Source organism: Gracilinanus agilis, unplaced genomic scaffold (assembly GCF_016433145.1).
Source record: "Gracilinanus agilis isolate LMUSP501 unplaced genomic scaffold, AgileGrace unplaced_scaffold40645, whole genome shotgun sequence".
Classification (NCBI taxonomy): domain Eukaryota; kingdom Metazoa; phylum Chordata; class Mammalia; order Didelphimorphia; family Didelphidae; genus Gracilinanus; species Gracilinanus agilis.
Genome location: NW_025374295.1, coordinates 1 through 8,573, shown reverse-complemented (window position 1 = coordinate 8,573; position 8,573 = coordinate 1). Strand labels below are relative to the sequence as shown.

Below are 8,573 nucleotides of genomic sequence, written 5' to 3'. Positions count from 1 at the left end.
TCTCTCTCTCTCTCTCTCTCTCTCTCTCTCTCTCTCTCTCTCTCTCTCTCTCTCTTCCTCTCTCCCCCCTGCCCCTACTATGAAGGACCCTGAACTCGATATATACAAATAGTCAATAACTAAGATGGAAGTAGAAAGGGTTTATTAAGCAGGATGTTAGACTGGCAGTCAGGAAACCAGAATACTGGTTTCAGTTCTGCCATAAACTTAAGCAAAGTATTTGATTCATCTGGATCTCAGCTTTCTCCTTTGTAAGATGGACAACATGATCTTCAGAATTCCTTTAAACTCTGTGATCTTTCTAGAATAATTGAATGAGAAAAGGATTGGTGTGGAGTCAGAAGACTTGTGTTCTCATCCCAGCTCTTCTGTTTGCTACCTCTGTGACTTTGGGCAAGTAAGTTTCTCTCTCTCCAGACCTGTTTTGAGCTAGTTGATCTCTTAAGCTCTTTTCTAGTTCTAAATCCATGTTCCTATGAATATATAAATGCAACTTCTTTCCAGAAACAAATATTGCAAAACAATATAAGAACTATATATTTAGTTATAGTAATGAGGTTATAGGTTGTGGATAGAGGGGGTAATATCCCCCACACACCAGGGGATAAAGGGAAGGAATGGGAACAAAGGAACTAAATAGCAGAAATCTTCCTATCATTCATATATTATATCTTTAATTATCCTCAGGAATTCATCATCTGTTTCTTCTTTCTGGCAAAGCAGTCTGTAATATAGTTCTGATACAGAATCATAGATCTAGAATGGGAAGGAACTTGGATATTATCCACTCTAATCCCCTCATTTTTTGGCTAAGGAAATGGAGGCCTGGAGAAGTTAAATGGCTTGTTCAGGGTCACTTAGCTAGCAAGTGTTTGAGGCCAGATTTGAACTCAGGTCTACTTGATTCTAGGTCCAGCATTCTATCCACTGTGCCACCAGCTGCCTCTGAGTCACGTAGCTAGAAAGTAATAGAATCAAAATTTGCCTTGACTTCAAATATATTGCTTAAAAAATCCTTACCATTTGTCTTAGTAACAACTCTAAAACAGAATAGTGGTAAGGGCTAGGCAACTGGGGTTAAATGATTTACTCAGGGTCACATAGCTAGGAAGTGTCTGAGATCAGATCTGAACCTAGGTTCTCCTGACTCCAGGCTTGGTGTTATATCCACTGTGCCACAAAGCTGCCCCTCAAATGTTCTTTCTATTGTGACATTGCTAATGCATTTATTGTAAATAAATAATTGGATGGAAAGTGGAAATTTACTTTAGATTAATTCCCTCATATACATTCATAAATGTGATGCAATTTTAATTTTGTATTGTCCACTGTCTAAACATGTTCAGGAAAATCCCAGTGGTTCTGCAGTCTGCATAAGGACAGACAAATTGTATTGGGCAAGAGGATGCTAGGATCTCTTTCCTCAGACCCTGTGAATCTTCTGGTAACTCTCTTTCCTCAGAGGAGAGAGATAGGAGGGCTGGATTACAGTTTTAAAGATATGAAAATCAGATCTTTTTCAGGCAGCATAGTATTTTCTGAACATAGTCCCCTGGAGCCTGATCCAGAGCAGAATGGCCACCCCCCTATCTGGATCTCTGTATTCTTTTCCACCTTACCATTTGTGTAGGGATTTGTGGTCTTCTTGTTGGTCATAACTCGGGCTGTGGCGTTATTTACCTGGCCAGAGAAAGAGAGGGTGGGATGAGCATTAACCCCTTCCCTCAGTCCCTGCTTGGCTCCTATGAGCTGCTACTGCCCTTACTAAGTCTTGAAATCCCCAGGGAATTGATTGTGGTGGCTGTCATCGGTCTCAGGAGTAGGGGGACAGAAGAAGGCAGAGGAGGCTATAGCCAGTGACCTGTGCCAAAATCCCATCCTAAACCCATTCATCTAGTTCCTCCTGCCAAAACTGTCCAATTCCTGATTTTCAAATTGTTACTTCCTTCCAGGTTCATGCAACCTTCTCTCTTCCCTGAGTATTAGCTCCTCAAATGCTTTTTGTTAGGACTTAAACCCTAGACCTGGACACCTAGGTGGTGTTTCCATACTACACTATGGCCTCCCACTTCTGTCTTCTAGCCCACAGATAACATGGTAGAGCAAATTCAACTCAACTGAAATCAATTCAATTCAGCAAACCAAGAGCTTAGCATTCTAGGTCTTTATCATCTAGTTGTTATGCAGTGACTGGGGTCTGGATCTCCAGGTGAGCCAAAGCCTCATACTTGGGCTTCTTTCCTCATCACTAGACACTGTGTTCTGCTGAGAGGTGAGTCAGATCCCTTTCCTCTCCTCCCCCCACCTCCCTCCAAACACTGGGTTATGCAAATTCATATGTAGGTAGGATTCTCTGATGGTGCCCTCTGCCCTCATTCCATTCATCTGCTCTGGTTCTGGCTCTCCACAGGCTCCTAAGTGGGAGCTCTTCCTAGTCCTCCTCCCATTCCCTTGGTATTGCTTATTGCTTGCTCATCACAGTGCTAGAGACTTCAGTACCTGTGATCAGCAGCCAGAATCGACATCTGCTTTCTACATTAAATAGCTCTATAGAGGGATGTATGCAGAAACACACCTACCCCAAACCCATGGCAGTGACCAGAACTATTGAGTGGGGTATCTCTTGGGACCCCAGAGATAGGTCATTCCTAGGAGGGCTGTGAAGGGGAAATGGGTATTTGGGGGGACAAGTGGGGGACATATTGTTTTTACTTTGTCTAGAGGGGAAAGGGGTAGAAGGGTCCCCAGGCCCTGCACCTTCTGTTAAAGGATCTGGCTTCCTGCTCTTGTCCAGTGGGCTGGAGAGGATATTTCTCAGAGGTCTGAGCTGTGGGGCCCTGAGAATCTAGGTATGGTTAGGAAAAAGGAAGGGAGCACATTTTTTAGGGAGAATTTAGTGGACTTAGGGAAATTGACCACAAAGATGGATTGTGGGATATAAGTGGAGAATTAATATGGAGAGGCTGAAAATTGAAAGTCTGACCCTTCTTCTCCCCTACACATTCTTCAGAGGTCTGCTTTCATTCTTTATTTAAATAGCATTCCCTTTTGGCTTCTGCCTTGCTTGACTCCTCCAATTTCTTGAGCCCTGAACCTCCCACCCCCATTTTCCTTCCCAGCTGTCCTGACTCAAGCTCAGGAGCTTGAAGCCTAAACATTCTTTACATGCTGGACTAACAAGGAATCAAGGGATACATGGTCAGTGGCACTGGCCAATAGCTTTCGACATTGGGACTTACCTAATTGGGACCTCATTTCCTTTCTAATATAGAGTAGGGCAGGATTTAAGAAGAAGAAGAAGGGCAGTAGATGGGAACAATTTGGTTTTTATAATTCAAACAGAATCCATTCCTTGCTCCTACCTTGTTGGTCCTCCTATACCCAGACCCAGTCCCTAGAATTCCTTCCCCTATTATCACTTCTAGTTTCAGCTCACAAGTTTCCCATTATTTTTTAGCACTAGTAAGGAAAAAGAAATCAAACCAATCAGAATGACTAGCACCACACACAGAGGAAGCATGCATCCCGGGACCCGGCTCTCTGTGCCCCAGATCAGGGAGGGGGATGGGTAGTCTTTAGCAGTTTTCCCACCACCCCCATTCTGACAACTTGTGCCATCCTATGCCTGTTCTCAGTGCCATATACTGATGCCATCTCAACAAGGTTTGGAAATTGGGGGAGGTCAAAAGAAGGGAGTCACTGAGATTGCAAGAGACTATGGAACATGGGGAAAGAAAAGGAGGAAGGTATAGAAGGCCAGAGAGGGAAGCTGTCTTTGGGTGGTGAGAGATTCAGCAGAAGACAAAAGGACTGCTTAAGGGAGAGGTAGGGGACTGGGAGCAGAGAATGGGGAAGTTTAGCTGGGTCCAGCCCTTCCATTTGGATCCTATTCTATTCTGCTCCACCAGGGAAGCAGTCAGTGGCCCTGAAAAGTTGTTGGGGAGGTGGTGTCATTGGGTCAGCTCCAAATCTTTACCCCTATTCCCAAGCCTATCAAAGTCAGAAGCTGCACAATTTCCAGGGATTCTACCAGTTCAGGGCTGCTCCTTGGATCCCACTTCTAAAGCCAATCTGGGAATGTTACCTCCCTTATTTCAGAGAAAAGAAAGGAGGAGGAAGAAACATTCTGGCCTGTTCCCAAAGAAGCATGGGACTGGGCTGGAAACCATGACTAAACCAGGAAACTCGAGCATCAACTGGATTCCTGAGTCCCTCCCCAAGCTTTCCTTTCTCTGCCACTCTTTAAACCAGGGAAAGGAGCCTGTAGCAAAAATCCTACAGGAGTCATATTGTTGGCAGAACCCTGCTAGAAGTAGTTTGGGAAGATGAAAGGAACCAAAGGTTTGGGGCAGAGAGGTGGGGGACACAGAGAGACGGGTATAACGCAGAGAGGGCATCCTTGGCCCCCATCACACTTATCTGAGCACCTCTATTTTCCGTCCCTCTACGATTGTCCCATTCAGCTTCTCTCGTGCTCGGTCAGCATCTGTGCTAGTTTCAAAAGTTACAAACCCAAATCCCTGTGAGCAGAGGAGAAGGACAGACATGGAAAGAAAGACACAGGATGAGAAAAAAGGAAAAAAAAAGGAAAGGGAGGCAGGGATGAGGGAAGAGGGAGAGGGTGACAGGGAGGGAGAGAGAAAGAAAGAGAGAAAGAGAGAGAAAGAAAGGGGGGTGAGTCAGAAGAGTTGATAGGAGAGACTCAGGCTGCTGAACTGCAGAAAAAGGTCTGGTTTTTAGTGCCACCATCACACACAGAGAAGGCTAAGGGCACCAGGCTCTGGGCAGCAGCTGCAGAATTTGTCCTTCCTGAGCTGCCTCTCCTTGGTACCAAGGGTGGCCCACAAGAGGGACAGAAACTACCAGAGAGAGATTAACCTGGTAAGGGGCTAGAGGTGCCTGCCTTGCCCCCTCTTGGAAAGATGCTGGAGTGAGTAGAGGGAGGGTCAGAGGGCCTGAGGGCTGGGGGGTACTGAAGCCAGGGCTTCTGGTCAGAACCCCCTGGGCTGGGCACCTCTCCCCTATCTTGACCCCAGAAGGCCCAGCCTTGCCCAGTTCTCCAAGTCCCTCTTTCTCTTGACAGTTTTATATGGGTACCTTTGTGCATCAGCCCCTGTGGATGAACCTTACCCATTCCCAACCCTGGTGCCCATGATGCCCAGGTAATCCCACCTCCAATGAAAAGCTCCCCAAGCCAAAGCCAGGGACAGGCATGTGGGGACAGGATGCTGGTGGGGGACAGGATGCTGGTTGATCCAACCCTGGGGGTGGGGGAAGAGAGGAAGAGCCGGGAAAAGAGGACACAAACGGAAGAGCAGGAAGTGTTCCCAAGGGGTAGGCAGAGGTCCTGTCGCTTTTAGAAAGGAAGAAGCAGCAGCAACACAGACAGCTTGGGGGAAGGTGGGAAGAGGGGAGGGGGTTGCAGGATGAGGAGGAGTCAGGATTGCAGGGAAGAGGCAGGACAGGTGTGAGTCAGGAAGAGCAGGGAATACAAGCACCCGTGTTGCTCAGGGGTCCTCGGGCTCGAAGCTCTCCAGGAAGGAAACGCACATTTCACACGTTAGCCTGGCGGGACCGTTACAGCTGGGTTCGCTGTAATGATGGCGGCGTCTGGGCAGCACCCACCTTGGAGCCCCGTTCGTTAAAAATGATCTCCACGTCTAAAATTTTTCCGAATTGCTGGAGAGAGAGGAGAGAAGAGAGAACAGGTTGAGAAACTCATTTTATCCTGAAATGGCTTTGAAATGTTCACCCTGCAACCTCTCAGTCCTTGTTTGAATCTACAAATAAGCAGGAGAAACCTGCCTTGTGGTGTACCCTTTTTCCTAATGAAATACTTCTTTACCCATCTGCTCCTGGTTCTTCTAATTCTTTTTCTAATTCTTTTGTTCTGTAATTAGGGAGGCAATCTATTGACTTGATTCACACTAGGGAATCTTCTTACCTTGAGGATGGTAGGGTCCAGACCCACCAATGTGCAAGTCATCTCTTCCTTGCTTCTGTTGCCTAATAGAGCTTAAGAAGCTGGTGGAGATCTCAACTACAAAGCATGAAAACCCTTACTCATTTATACTAAAGTATAAATGACTGATACCAGATCACAGATCATAGAAGTTTGCTATTTTTACTATATACTTTATTCTTGTATTTTATACAACTATATATTGTATCTTGTATTTTATACAACTATTTATAACTAGCCACCTGCAGAACGAAGATTAGCACCCAAGTCTTCTTGCTACCACAGTCCAGCACTTTTTAAAATCATAGATCTAGAGCTGGAAGGGGTCTTTTAGTCCTTTATTTTACAGATAAGGAAACAGAGGCCGTGGGAGATTAAGTGACTTGCCTAAGGTCACACTGGTAGGAAGCATCCATGCCACCTTCTATAATTTGAGGCTGGATGGAGTCCACTCAGGGTAAGCAACAGTGACATCTTGACACCCCCAGTGTATTTGAATTGTCACTCAGAGGAGTATCCTGCTTGAGGTACAAATAGTAATAATAAAAATAATGACACTGTAGGAATAACAATAGCTGACAATTAGATGGTATTTTAAAATTTGCAATGCACTTTAAAGACATCTTTTAATATGAGTCTTACAACAACCAGCAGGTAAAAAATTCCCGTTTCCCAGATGTAAGAACAGAGAGATCCAAAACATTTATCTGAGGTCACACAGCAGGGTAAAGTGAAGCCAGAGAAACAATGTCCTGGCTGTCCTTCTGATTGAGTTACATTACCCTCTTTTATCAGGGTAATAATGCCTTGTCTGATGATGAAACCAGAAGGACCAGAGCAGAATCCACCTTTGCTTTGAGAAGGAAGGAGGGAAGTGAGAGATGAGGAGAGGGGAGGAAGAACGTGTAGAGGGGATTTTTTTAAACTATTACTTTTTGTCTTAATAAGGACAAGGGCTAGGCAAACAGGGTTAAGTGACTTTTCCAGGGTCACAACTGGGAAGTATCTGAGGCCAAATTCTACATGCCCTCTTAGCATCAGTGGAAAAAATAGTAGCTGCAGAAACAAGGTATACAAATCATAGCTAGTGGGAAAGGCTTTTGGGAAACCAGAGAACCAAGAAGAGAAAAATAATGATAATAATGATAATTATAATATATATAACATAATAATGATAATTATAATAATAACAACAATATAAATAATGACCTCAAAACTACTTGAGGCAGTAGCACAAGTTCGTTATTATCCTTTTTGTTTTTATTTATTTTTAAGCCCTGACTTTCTGTCCAAGTAATAACTCTAAGACAGAAGGGCAAAAGGTAGGCAAATAGGGTTGTGACTTGCCCAAAGTCACAAAGCTAGGAAGCATCTGAGTCCAAATTTGAACCCAGGTCCTCCTGACTCCAGGCCTGGTACTCTATCCACTGTGCCACCTAGCTACCCCCATTATTATTCTTTTAAAAAATAGATGAGGAAACTGAGGCACAGAAAGATAACTATAGTTGCAAACTGAAGCAAATAGAGTAGCTTGAGATGAACTTAAAGATTAAAGGCTGGTACTTTGGATGAAACTTCCTTGTTTTGCTTCTTACACAATCCCAAGGAAGAGAGAAAGAAGAGAGAAGGGAAAGGAGAGAAAAGCTATGTGGGGAGAACCTTGCAGGGATTTCCAGGGATCTCTGAGGCCAATCCAGTCTGATACCCAAAAAAGGCAGGCCTGGAAGGGTGAAAGGATGAGGAAAAGGGGGCCGGGAGATATCCTGATGTGACTATGTATGGAATCTTTTCCCCTCTCTCCTGACAAAAGAGTCTCTGGTTTTCAGTAGAAGTAAATGATGGTGGGGTGGTTGGAGATGGAGAACTGGGCTGAAGGATGGTAGAAGGAAGATAGGGTTGAGATGAGCACACTCACCCCGAACATTTGCCGTAGATCAGGATCCCTGAACCGGAAGGGGATGTTGGAGACGTGTAATCTCTTGGGCTGCTGCTTGTCTGTGTTCTCTGAGGAATGTAGCTGTTGGCTGTCTGTCTGTGCAGCTTCATCTGTCTGCTGGAGAGACAGAACGGAAGGCCCATGAGATGCCCTCAGCACCTGGTGTTATGGCAAGCTGCAAAGCTGTTTTCAGAGAGGGCATCTAGTGATGTCTTATGGGCATCTCAAACTTACCATGTTCAAAACAAAACTATCTTTCCTCTCCAAACTTACCTTTTTTCTGAACTTCCCAATTTTGGTTGAAGATCTAACCTTCTCACTATAGTTGGCCAAGCCATGTTCTTTCACTTTTGGTATTTGCTGCTCCACCCTCCAACTGGACCTCCAGACCCCCCAGGGGGAGAAACTGCCCTGGGACTGGGCTGACCTCATGGATGGGATCCTAATATATCCAGCTGGAAAAGTCCTATCCATGCTCCTTTATCCTGGCCCATAAACATACCCCCCTTTCTTCTAGCGTCCTCTTCTGGCTCTGTGAATTAGAATCAAATCAACGTTGCCATTGCTTCTGGAGGGGGCTTGACAACTGATTGACCTGTTATTCCACTCAGCATCTCTGTGACTTTCAAGACCAAAACATCCTTCCTGATCTTCATTCCCCAACAGGTATTATCT

At 45.0% G+C, this 8,573-nt stretch overlaps 1 long non-coding RNA gene across 1 annotated transcript; it reads right to left on the bottom strand.

Annotated features, from left to right (window-relative positions):
• Positions 1–1,614: 1,614 nt before the first annotated feature.
• LOC123255178 lies at positions 1,615–8,567 on the bottom strand. Its single transcript, XR_006506741.1, has 3 exons — positions 7,878–8,567; positions 5,626–5,679; positions 1,615–1,680 (listed from the first exon to the last, which is right to left on the bottom strand). It is a non-coding gene; the product is annotated as an uncharacterized LOC123255178 (long non-coding RNA).
• Positions 8,568–8,573: the final 6 nt, after the last annotated feature.